At 32.5% G+C, this 13,728-nt stretch overlaps 1 pseudogene; it reads right to left on the bottom strand.

Moving 5' to 3' along the window:
- Positions 1–252: 252 nt before the first annotated feature.
- LOC119865104 lies at positions 253–11,126 on the bottom strand (annotated as a pseudogene).
- Positions 11,127–13,728: the final 2,602 nt, after the last annotated feature.

The following is a 13,728-nucleotide window of genomic DNA, read 5'->3' as shown; positions in this document are numbered from 1 at the left end:
CTCTAGCTCTGAAGAAATTGGGACTTTATCATACACAATTTCAAGATATTTCAGAAATTTTAGGAAACTAGCTTAAAGGCACAAAGCTCTAGTCCCTGGCAGGACTCTGGTCTTTTTTTTTTTTTTTTTTTTTTTTTCATGGTAAAGACTGCTTTATTGGTGGCAGTTAGTATAAGTAAATAAATATTGAATTTATCAATTACTCATCCATAGAGAGCTGAGTGAAACTGAACAAACTGCCTGCTGAGATGAACTGAAGTCAATTCTACTTCTTGGGAAAAGAAGCCACAGCTAGCTGATACATGGCATATGCTGTTCCACCAATTGTAAGCATCATAGTGGCTCTATATAGGAGGGCATCAGCTACTCCACCCTTTAGAGGCACTGGAATTCCATTATCCTCCTGAAATAGCTTTGTTTCTCTGGAACTTTAGTTTCAAACTGCCTGCATGAAGCAGTACTTATGGTCCTCTGGGCAATCTGGCAAAGAGCCAGCAGATTCCACAGTATCTTGGCTCAGTTACTACCCACCAACTGCAACAGGACTCTGGTCTTTAAAGCCAATGTTGTCACTTGCAAGATAATAGCTGTTCTGTGTTATTTTATTTTAAAAATAAGTGTGTACATAAAATACACTACATGAATAGTATATAATATATCCACACTGGACATTTGATGATGATGAGTGATGTTGAGCTTATTTTCATGTGTCTTTGGCCACCTGTATGTCTTTGGAGAAATGTCTGTTCATGTATTCTGCTCATTTTTAAATTTGATTATTGGTGTTTTTTTGGTGTTGAGTTCTATAAGTTCTTTATATATTTTGGTAGCAACCCTTTAGTGAATATGTCATTTGCATATATCCTCTCTTATTCAGTAGAATGTATTTTAGTTTTGTCGATTGTTTCCTTCACTATGCAGAAGCTTTTTATTTTGATGTAGTTCAATAGTTTATTTTTACTTTTGTTTACTTTGCCTCAGGAGACATATCAGGAAAAACGTTGCTTCAGCTGATGTTGGAGAAATTACTGCCTGTGCTCTTTTCTAGGATTTCCTATGATTTCTGCTATGATATTTAGATCTTTAATTTGTTTTGAGTTAATCTTTGTGTATGCTCTAAGAAAGTGGTCTAATTTCATTCTTTTGCATATATCTGTCCAGTTTTCCCAACACAACTTGTTTAAGAGACTTTTTCCAATTGCATATTCTTGCCTCCTTCATTGAAGATTGACCATATAATGATGGATTCATTTCTGGACTCTCTATTCTGTGCTGTTGATCTATGTGTCTATTTCTGTGCCACTACCATACTGTTTTGATTGCTACAGTTTTGTAGTATATCTTAAAATCTATGATTGTGATACCTTCAGTATTACTCTTTGTCAAGAATGCCTTGGCTATTCAGGAGCTTTTTTGGTTCCATAGAAATGTTAGTATTATTTATTCTAGTTCTGTGAAAACTGTTCTTAGTATTTCAATAGGGATTACATTAATTATGTAGATTGTTTTGTATAATATGGACATTTTAATAATATTTGTTCTTTTAATCCATGAAATGGAACATCTTTCCATTTGTTTGTGTTGTCTTCAATTAGATTGTTTTGTATAATATGGACATTTTAATAATATTTCTTCTTTTAATCCATGAAATGGAACATCTTTCCATTTGTTTGTGTTGTCTTCAATTTCTTTTATCAGTGCTTTAAAGCTTTCAGAGTACAGGTCTTTCACCTCTTTTGTTAAGTTTATTCCTAGTTACCTTATTATTTTTGGTGCAATTGTAAAATGGGATTGTTTTCTTATTTTCTCCTTCTACTACTATTATTAGTGTGTAGAAATGCAGTGGATTTCTGTACATTGATTCTGTACATTGATTTTGTGTGCTGCCACCTTACTGAATTCACTAACTAGTTTTAGTAGTTTTTTGGTACAGTCTTTCAGCTCTTCTCTGTAAAAAGTGAGTTTTACTTCTTCCTCACCAGTTTGAATGTCTTTTATTACGTTTTCTTGCCTGAGTGCTGTGGCTAGGTGTTCTAGTTCTATGTTGAATAGAAGTGGTGAGAGTGGACATCCTTGTCTTGTTACTGATCTTAGAAGAAAAGCTCTCAAATTTTTCACCATTGAGTATGTTGTTAGATATAGGTTTTTTTTATATATGGCCTTTATTATATGGAGGTATGTTCTTTCTAAATATAATTTGTTGAGGACTTTTATCATGAATAGATGTATTTTGTCAAATGCTTAATCTGCATCTATTGAATGATTATGTGGTTTTTATCTTTTCTTTTGTTGATGTGTGCTTTATCATACTGATTGATTTGTGAATATTGAATTATCCATGCATCCTAGGAATAAATCACATTTGATCGTAGTGAATAATATTTTTAATTTATTATTGGATTTGGCTTGCTAATACTTTGTTGAGGATTTTAGCATCTATGTTCATCAGAGCTATTGGCCTCTAGTGTTCTTTTTTTGTCGTGTCTCTACCTGAGTTTGGTAACTGGCCTTGTAGAATGAATTTGGGAGCTTTCCTTCCTCTTCTATTTTTTGGAAGAGTTTGAGAAGTATAGGTATTTTTTTAAATTATTTTTTATTTATTTATGATGGTCAGAGAGAGAGAGAGAGAGAGAGAGAGAGAGGCAGAGACACAGGTAGAGGGAGAAGCAGGCTCCATGCACCAGGAGCCCGATGTGGGATTCGATCCCGAGGCTCCAGGATCGTGCCCTGGGCCAAAGGCAGGCGCCAAACCACTGCGCCACCCAGGGATCCCGAGAAGTATAGGTATTAACTTTTCTTTAAATGTTTGGTATAGGGCAGCCCTGGTGACTCAGAGGTTTAGCGCCACCTTCAGCCCAGGGCATGATCCTGGAGTCTCGGGATTGAGTCCCACGTCAGGCTCCCTGCATGGAGTCTGTTTCTCCCTCTGCCTATGTCTCTGCCTCTCTCTCTCTCTCTCTCTCTGTATCTCTCATGAATGAATAAATAAAATCTTTAAAAAAAAATAAAATAAATGGTATAATCCTTCTAGTATTTTCTAATGCTAAGTTTAACTGGTAACAGGAGGGGAAATAAAGGAACAGACTACCAAAATAATATATCACTTCATCAATAAATTATTTATGCCTAGGTTTAATAATGTTACATGCTTATAAGTATGTATTTAGGAAGTTATGGCTAAATTAGATAATACCAAATCCTTTGAATATTCTCCAATTTAAGTAATAGACCAAGATTTATAATGAGAGAAGACATAAAATATAATTGAATACATATCTACAGATCTCTGTAGTCAATTTTGTGTAAACTTCATAGACATTTTTCTTTGACACTTGACACTGTGGACATAAATCAGCTATTTTAAGACTTTACTTAAACATCTATTATATAAGAATCCTGATCAAGAAACTGAACAAACTGAAGAAATAAAATTATCTGATATTATTTTCACTGTCCAACTATGAAGAAATAAAACAATTAATAGAAATCTAAGTCTCAAGTACTTAGTCAATTGTTTTACTAAATTTGTTTTTAAAGGTTTTCTTATTTATTCATGAGAGACACAGAAAGAGAAAGAGGCAGAGGCATAGGCAGAGGGAGAAGCAGGCTCCATGCAGGGAGCCTGATTGGGACTCCATCCTGAGACTGCAGGATCATGTCCCGGGCTAAAGGCAGGCACCAAACCACAGAACCACCCAGGCATCTCTTTACTAAAATTTTAAAATTGAAATGGAGTAATCTATAAGAATATCAGAAAAAAATTATATAAATTTCCAGGTAACTAGAGTGAAACAAAATTATTGTTTAGCTATATCAGTAATTTAAATATATGTTTTATCTGAGAAAATGTTCATATCTGGATCAAAATCTCTTCCTTTTAACTAGGAATAAAATTCTTGCAACCAATACACAGTGATTGGAAGTATGGTGGTCTCAAATTATATAAATAAATAATATATAAAAGTTCTTTATTATAATGGAATCTAAGAAAAAATAGATGACATCAGATAAAAGCTTTTTTAGATAAAATACACAATGAATACTTGTGTATATTTCTGATAACTTATCACTTTGAAATTAAAATACAACATGAAGATATGAGGGGAAGGGAACCTCTTCTAACATTTCCTATAAAAAACTAAATAGTGTTAAGATAAAATAAGTAGGGAAGCCCCAGTGGCTCAGCGGTTTAGTGCTGCCTTCGGTCCAGGGCATGATCCTGGAGACCCGGGATCGAGTCCCATGTTGGGCTCCCTGCATGGAGCCTGCTTCTCCCTCTGTCTCTGTTTCTGCCTCTCTCACTATTGTTTCTCTCATGAATAAATAAATAAAATCTTCAAAAAAAAAAGATAAAATAAGTAGCTTAATATATTAGCTAGCTTTATTCAAAGCCAAACACTATAATGGAAGTAAAGTATATTATCATTAAATAGTTGGGTGATAATTTGAAATCCAGACCATATCTATATTTTCTATCATTACAATCCTCTTCACCTACTAGAGTGATTCATGGTAGGTGATCAATATGTTAAAAAATGAATAAAGAATATGTGATATTGTCACACATGGTTTAAAATAGAGAGAGCACTTATTTGACATTGCCGATCTAAAGAATGTTTTCATAAGAATAGTAAGTATTTAATAATTACTTGTATTTATATTATTTACTTCTATTTAATAAATATTTGATACTAATGTGTGAGTAGTGGGGATCTGTATTTTTTATAACTTACATTTGGACTTATCTATAATTGGAATCTAAAATACATTTGTATAATAGAACGAAAAATGTTCTGCCAACAACATATTATTTAAACAAAATTGCTGTCTTAAAAATCAGACCTGTAAATTTTTTTTATTATTTAAATTCAATTAGTTAACATATAGTAGTGGTATGGGTTTCAGGAGTAGAATTTAGTGATTCATCACTTACATATAAACACCCAGTGCTCATCACAGTAAGTGCCCTCTGTAATGCTCATCACTCATTTAGCCCATCCCTCAACTACCTCCCCTCTAGCAACCCTGTTCTCTATATTTAAGAGTCTTTTATGTCTTGCCTCCCTCTCTGTTTTTATCTTATTTTATTTTTCCTTCCCTTTCCCTGTGTTCATCTGTTTTGTTTCTTAAATTCCATATAGATTTCAGTCATATGATATGTGTTATTATGGAAATCAGCATCTTTCTCCAATTTTAACTTCTCAGAATGCATTTTGTCCCCAACTATCCAGGGTTATTTGATTGATAGCATTTTAGTAATGGACTATTCTACCTGCCTTATATCCAAACCCTACTCCAAGGTCATGATGCCTTCTTTCTCACTCTCCTTGGGTGAAGACTTATCAGTTTATTTTTTTTTTAATTGTATCTATTAATTCATGAGAGACACACAGAGAGAGGCAGAGACATAGGCAACGGGAGATGCAGGCTTCCCTCAGGGAGCCTGCTGCAGGACTCCATTTCAGGACACCAGAATCACAACCCTAGCCAAAGGCAGATGCTCAATCACTGAGTCATCCAGGCACCCTTAGCTATTTTTTTCTTTATTTTAATTTAAATTCCAGTTTGTTAACATACAATATAAAATTAGTTTCAAGTGTACAATATAGTGATTCAACACTTTCATACAACACTCCAGTGTTCATCACATGAACACTCCTTGAATCTCCAACACCTATTTAAGATAGTTTTACTTCACAAAGTTGTACTATATATATATGTGTGTGTGTGTGTATATATGATATGTACATATATATATGTGTTCTACTATGTATGTCATATATATCATATATGTTCTATCAGTTGTATTACATATGATAGATTCTATCATATTTATCATCTACATTCTATCATAAATGATATGTATATATGTATAAACACACACACATATATATATATATGAAGCTCTAGGAATGATTTGTTTTCCTGATGCCCAGCCACTGGAGTGAGTGATGTACTAGTGTAAAGTCAGCCATTGCTATCATAAGTTGTCTTTCAGAAAGGATGACAATCACAAAACACATCCTTTATAAAGATAATAACAGTTGTATTGAAATTGGATGCAGAATAGAAATTGAGAGAATGTTATTATAACAGTTGAAAATTTGGCACAATATTTTATAGTTGCTTCTAAGACAATAAGTCAATAAAGGCTAAATCTCCATACCACTTAGAAAAAAAAATATATATAGAAAAAATATATATAATATAGAAAAATATAGAGAGAAAAATATATATGTATACATATATATACAAACATGGTGGTAATTATATTACAATTTATATTTTATGAAAAATAAACTTGAATGTAAAACATAACCTCATCAAATAATTGATCTTCCTTTCAAGCCCCCACTAGTAATAGCTTTGCAATTTTGTGGTAGCGAATTACAGAAAATAGCTTACTTCTCTGGTTTCATAAAAGATTATCAATTAACTATGAAACATATAGTTTATTTTCTAATAAATTCTCTAGTTAAACTCCTTATTTAGATAGCTAATTATATTCAACATTGTGTAAAAGTTTTCCTATTAATGATCTTTCCAAATAGTTTGATATGAGAAATAAAGAATATGTCTGCAATTAGAGATGTCATTAAGATATTAATTTTCTTTCTTTAGTAAGTTTTGAAAATCAGAAAATAGAGGAAGAATTATCATTAAAAATTTCTCTTAATGCAGTAATTCAATTAAAACTTGGGGAATATTTTTCCTTATATATTATAATAAAATTAAATTCTTCCTAAATTTATGGCTGTTAATGTCAATGGTTATAATTACTTAAAATGCATGACAATAGAATTATTTTATATTGTTTCATCATTAAAGGTTATATGTCAAAAACCTGGATTTGGGTCCCATCTATTAGAACCTTACATTTCCTTTTGTAGAATCTGTAAATGGATTTGTGTCTCACTTATGCCTGCATAAATTTACTCATTTACTATCACACTGGAATGCCATGCAGGAATAACCTATCTGGTTCCTGTTTTGAAAAACTGAAACAATAAACCTTTATTTTTATAGTACTTTAAAGATCACAAGATGGTTTCACATACTTTATGTTTTTATTGTCACAAATGCTCTGGAAATCTTTATTGCTAAATCTTCTTTACAGATAAGGAAATAGAAACCAAAAGGTAATTTAATGTCATATTCCTCATAAGGTTAAAATTTTTTAAAAGCAATGAGTTAAACCAGTCCATCTGATTTTTAATCTATTAATTTTGGCTCTACTAATGTTTATTTTTCTAATACTAACAGCTGCAGAAGTGAAGATTTCACTGTCTCTTTTTCTGCATTTTTTCCCCTAAAGTGATATCCATTCAAATATGATCTTAATCATTCCCCATCTGCTTTGTTCAGCACCCTACAGTGTAAACAGCTTACCATCACTGGTTACTGGTGGATATCAAGCATCCAAAAATATATTTTTAAATTCATGAATCAAATCTTAAGAATAATCTTAAATTATTAATATTCTTAATACTCTTAAGAAGAATCTTGGTTCTTCAGCTGCTACCATGTTCAGGAGCCAGCTGGGTTTTGTGGGGCATGTGAAGAAAGGATTAGAGCCTTTCTTAGCAGGATTAAAGCCAGTGAATGAAAGTTGGTCTTGTAATGTTTTTTTAAGATTGTAATTAGTAATTTAACCCAAAAATAACTCACTTGTAGTGATGAATATGTCACTAAGTCTGGCCCACCTTGTACATGCACAATGATAACTAAATCACGAGGACTATTGCATAACTACAATTTTAAGAAACCTTGGTGTCAGACACATGTTATTGTTAAGTACTATGTTAAAACGTGAAATAAAATAATGTATGTCATAGAACTGATAAAATGTGATACTATTCTTGTAGATATTTTTTGTAAGTATTTTCTAGTATAGTAATGCTGGTGTTAAAATATTCCAGTAATCCTACTCCAGTACTCATTTAGCCTCTCCTTAAAAGTTTTATATGTGATCTCACCATGTTGTCTACCTGCCTGGTTTCCTAGGATCTAAGATCCTGGTTTTAAGGGTAAAATGTGATTCAGCAAAAGCCTCCAAAGACATTTTTCTAGTGTTATGGTGGCATCTAGTCAGATTTATAAGGGTCTCTGTTATAAGTTGGCAAATATTTTGAATATCACATCTGTATTGTGATCACCAATTTGTAAGCCTTTAAAGCTCGATCATACATATATATTCACAGTATACAAAGAGTTCCTAAAATCAATAACAAAATTACAAATAACAGCAAAATATGGAGAAAGGATAGATCTTTATGAAGGAAGATATAGAAATGGCCTTTATGTGCATGGAAAAGGACTCCACTAATTAAATTGTAGACAAACAATTTGAATTACAATGAGTTACCACAATGCAAACACACTAGAAATTCTAAAGTTAAAAATACTGAAACTTTAAATGTTGTTAACTATTCAGAGCATGTGACCAAACCACTTTGTAAAACAGTTTGACAATCTTGTGTAGAAGCATATATACATTTACCATATAATCTAGCAATTCACTTCTGAGTTTTTACACAGGAGTAATGAAAATATATGTCCACACAAATATTTGTATACAAATGTTTTTAGTGGCTTTATTCATAATACTGGAATTGAAGTAGCATCCACTAGCTGAATGAATAAACACTTCATGGAATGTATTTTATAATGGAATATCACTTGGCACTAAATGAAACAAACATCTGATACACAAAAAGCATAGGTATATCTCAAAAATTTGCTGAGAGACAGATCCAGACATAACAGAAATCATACGTTTTTATTTATATGACTCTGGAATAGCAAAATATATGTAATTTTGATTCTAAACTAATCTCTGCTGCTATATAATCTATGCTGATTGGGGACTGCCATGAGGTTTGACTTAGGATGGACTTCGGGGAACTTACGTGGGTGACTGTAATGTCTATGTCTTGATAGATGTAAGGAGTACATACGTTTATATCTATCAAAATGTATCTACTGGGGCAGCCCCAGTGGCGCAGCGGTTTAGTGCCGCCTGCAGCCCAGGGTGTGATCCTGGAGACCCTGGATCGAGTCCCACGTCGGGCTCTCTGTATGGAGCCTGCTTCTCCTTCTGCCTGTGTCTCTGCCTCTCATTCTCTCTGTGTCTCTATGAATAAATAAATAAAAAATCTTTAAAAAAATGTATCTACTGGAACACTTAAGATCTGTACAGCATGGAAATTATGCCTCTATTAAAAAACTAGAAGACAAACGATAAATAAAATATCCTAGGCTCTAATTATATATACTAAAGAATTTATTAATGTCATGTATATGGCCATTTTAGTTATTTTTTTCTATTGATATCACACAGTACCTCCATATAGAACAAATTTGATATGTATGTATAACTAACATATAAAACTATTTATTATTTTGTTAGTAATTTCATAAATCTGAAACCCTTACAGCATTATAAATAATGGTAAATACTTTGGAAACTTACCATTAAATTAATGATCATATGATTTAAATTCTGGAAAGTAGATAATCCTGTAGTGTCTATACATTTTCATATTTGTTTAATTTTTATTTGCTTATTACTTTCTGAAAATGAACTATAAAGTCATTGCTGTAAAGATTGTAAATCTACATGCATTAGGAATCTGGTTATATATTATTTTTTCCCTTGTGTGTGAAAAGTAATATTCAAAAAAGTCATATAAAGTTTCTGTCATTTTAAGTTGTTCAAAAGATGATTACTTTCAAACAGCTTTTTACAACCCCCCTTTTTATTTACTTAACAGAAAGCTAGCTTATTTTCATCTTCAAAAAGTAGTAAATTTTACTTTTAAATTAAAATATTTTTGTGCTTAATCATGAAATTAAACTTAAAAAAAAAAAACAGAACCTGGAAAATTTTTAAATAGCCTCAGGTTCTGAGACAGTCCATGGCTAGTCAGTTACTTACTGTCTGTTTTATTGGAGATAGAGTAACCAGAGAAAAAAGTAAGGATTAAGAGGAACAAGTTAATGGAATTTGTGGAATACTTTTGTGGTTAAATAGAACATATAACATCAAGGATTATTAATAATAATTTCAAAACATCTGAATTCCCATGGATTATTTTTGTAATAATCTTCTAGTTTGTTTGTTGGAAGAATCTTTGCTGGTAAATTCAACCTGAGTTTGTGTAAAATTGTATAAACATTGGTTAATGGTGAACATACTAACCAATGCCTAAGTTTTGTTGGTGTTACAGAAAGTATGACATTGGAAACTTGTGCTTTGAAGGAGATGGGGATATTCTTTCTATTTTAGCTGTTTTCTATTCTTGTATTATATTTTCAATTTAGGTAGCACTCTTGATTCAATGGATTGTGTTGTGTGATTTGAAATAAAATTGTTTTAATAGTTTCCTAAATGTTGAAGTTCATACCTTATTTTTTCAAATTTCAGAAGTTCAATTTCAATTAAAAATTTGTCAAAGATTTTGCTGCTTCTTGAAATAATTTAAAACATATTAGTATTTTGATAGATTTCATCGGTTAGTATTTTCATGCAGAAAAAAACATCACGGCGAACATAAAGACTATAACACTTGATGATGTTATTCTTTATAAAGGGAAAGTTTTCCCCTTGCTTTTAAGTATCACTACTGAATAGTGTTTCTCCACAAATATTACTAATCACCTCAAGCGATTAACAACAACGACAAAAATACCATGAACTTTGAGCAAACCACCAGTGAAAATTGAAAAAGGACTAAAAACTTTAAGTGTTTGTGGAACATCAGACTTTTAATGAGCCAACACAGGAAGCTCTTTCCTGGCCAATGAATAATAACACTTGTTTTAACAAACCTATCCAGTTGTATAAATTGATTATTTCCTATCCTGAGTGGAAGCTTTCCATTCCCAAGAGTTTATAATAGTACAAACTCTCATGCCTTTCTAGAACATACTCACCTCCTGCCCTGCATTTTCTCTTTCATGATGAAGTGTACTGAATTTTCATTGTCATTTTACTGGTTTGTCTTCCCTTTCTTGGCAAGTAAATTGAGTCAGTGTGACCCTGCTTCAACCCCACATTCTTTGTTTTATCTTTCACAACATTTTTTTTTTCTAACCCCTTCTTGACTCTTGGATACTCCCATCATTTTTGCTTGTAATTGCTTACATTATCAAAACATTTAATAATATCTCCCCACTTATTTTTTTAGTTTTTGTAATCTCTAGACATCCTCTAATTGTACTGTGACTCTTTTCTCACTATTCCACTATCTATTGCTATAAATCAAGTCCAAGATTTAATGGATTAAAATAATTATTATTATCTCATAATTATTTGGGTTGACTGGATTCAACAGAACAGTTCTTCCTTAGAATCTCTCATGTAGTTATAAGCAGATGTCGGCTGAGGCTCCAGTGATTGGAATGGCCAAGATAGCTGATTCACAAGATTGGCAGTTGATGCCAGCTGCTGGATGGGGCTCATCCAGGGCTATTGACTGGAGCACCTGCATCTGGCTGCTTGATGTGACTTGTGCTTCTAACAGCACAGCTGCTGGCTTCTAAGGAGGAGTATGCAAAAGTGAAATGTTCTGAGAGGCAGAAAGCTGAAGCTACTAGCCCACAAAAAGACATCTCCAGGTCTGGCATAGTATCACTTTCACCATATACCATTTGTCAAAGCAGACACACAGCCAGCTTGAATTCAAGAGGATGCAAAAATAAACTCCATATATTGATAAGATGTCACAAATTCACACTGAAGAAGAGCACGGTTAGGGAGGTAAGGTGTTATGTTGGACCTTGCCACACTAACTTTTAATTTTTCCAGCTAGTAACACAGAGCAAGAGAGAGGACAGGAGAGTGAAGAAGAGAAGAGGGGAGAGAAGAGGGAAGAAAAGGAAAGAGTCACTAAAATAGAGAAGAAACAGTCATTTGGTACTGTACATTTTTGTTTAATGCATCACTATTTTATACCATGGAAATGTTCATCAACACAACTATGTATTCCTGAAGATGGGATTTCTGTCCATGGAAATGTTCATCAACACAACTATGTATTCCTGAAGATGGGATTTCTGTGATCATGGCAAATATTTGTTTCCTTATGTGCCTGTAATGTTCTTACGCTATAAGACAGCATCCAGAGTGCTTTACAGACAATAGTCACACATTCACAGACTTCACAATTTCAAGCTTATTTAATTTCAAATATCATTCTCAGAAAGAACACTTGTTTACAGCCACTAAGTCTCTGATTCTGTAATCTCTGATTCTATCTTGGGAACTAATATTTTCTACGACATTAGCCTCAAAAGGCTGACTATGCACATAGGCTTATCTAGTTTCTTTTTGGGTGGTCAGTTATGGATCAACTGTCCATGAAATTGTCCTGCCCTTTTGAAATCAGGCTGTATTTTCAGATCATGATACCATTTTGGGAATAATTTGTTCTGTGTATCATCTGTACATGTTCATGCTGACAGAGCATGCCAAACAATATTATCTAGATAGTGAATTTCAATATGAGACTTCTTAATGTTGGTTATTTGGGGGTTTTTGCTTGGTTTTTGTTTTGTTTATGTTTTTGTTTTTTTTTGGTATCCATCTCACAGCAAGAGCATGTGTGGCTGGATTCCAGAAACCATGGTATATTTAATTTGTAGACAGAAAATTGTTAAATCTTTCTGTTTCTTAAGAGGTAGGTGGGTTTTCTGCAGAGGACTAAAATATTCAGTGCCTGAAGTATTCCTTTATAGTTTGAAAAGCTGTTTAATCTTCAAGTAGCTGTTGCACTGACAGGCTGAGGTAGTGTGCCACAGTTATTATTATTTTGTTCTGAAATGTGGCATGTCTCCTGTTGCCAAAGCTTGTGGATGCAAGCAGCAGAAAGCTCTTGCTATGAATGAGCCAAGTTTTACCTGTTGGAACACTAAGAAAATGATGGGTCTTGTGTTTTTTGATCTTTGCTGTAATGGATAAGGCACTATGCAAAGTGGCATCAGACACTTACTTTTTCTCTAATTAACCTTGTTAGTTTTGAATTAGCCTGCCTTCCTGTTTTGTTTTGTTTTGTTTTTACCACATATTCATATATAAAAATTGAGGAAAATGCAATTTACACTGGGTTCAAATCTTGTCATGTTAAACTTGAACATACATTTAGGAAGAGGTAAATTTGTGCAAATGATTTTAAGATAGAATATTGCTAACCTTGTTTATTCAGTGATTAACTTTGGGATCAATAAAACTTAAAACCATACCATCTCATTTTAATGAATATAATATTTTGAAGTTATTAAAAATATACTGTTCTTAAGTCTTTATCTCTTTGCTTCACTTCTGTTGATTCCTATTCTGTCATGCATAATATTTGCTTACATTCAAAATTATTACTTATGCTAAATCCCATTACATTTTCTATCTAGTTTTGTGCAAAGTTTACATGATAATAGTCTTGACATAATGTGAAAATAAACAGTAGTTGGAAAATAAGAGGGTACATTTTTCAGCAGTTTTTTTTTTTTTTTGCTTTATACTTTCTTTGAATCTGAAACCAAGACAATGCATTAATGATTCTTCTTTCTTGCTCTAAATTTTACACATTTAATCTAACTTTTATATTTTATCTCAACCCATTCTGGCCTGCCTCCATTCTTGCTACTAATGTTTTAAGCAGTCTAATAATCAGTATGCTAGATACATAATATTCAAATATATTTGGCAATTTGTATTTTGAGAGAGTATTT

The sequence above is a fragment of the Canis lupus genome, chromosome 22 (assembly GCF_011100685.1).
Source record: "Canis lupus familiaris isolate Mischka breed German Shepherd chromosome 22, alternate assembly UU_Cfam_GSD_1.0, whole genome shotgun sequence".
Lineage (NCBI taxonomy): Eukaryota > Metazoa > Chordata > Mammalia > Carnivora > Canidae > Canis > Canis lupus.
The sequence above is the reverse complement of the archived record's forward strand: the minus strand, read 5'-3'. Positions and strand labels throughout refer to the sequence as shown.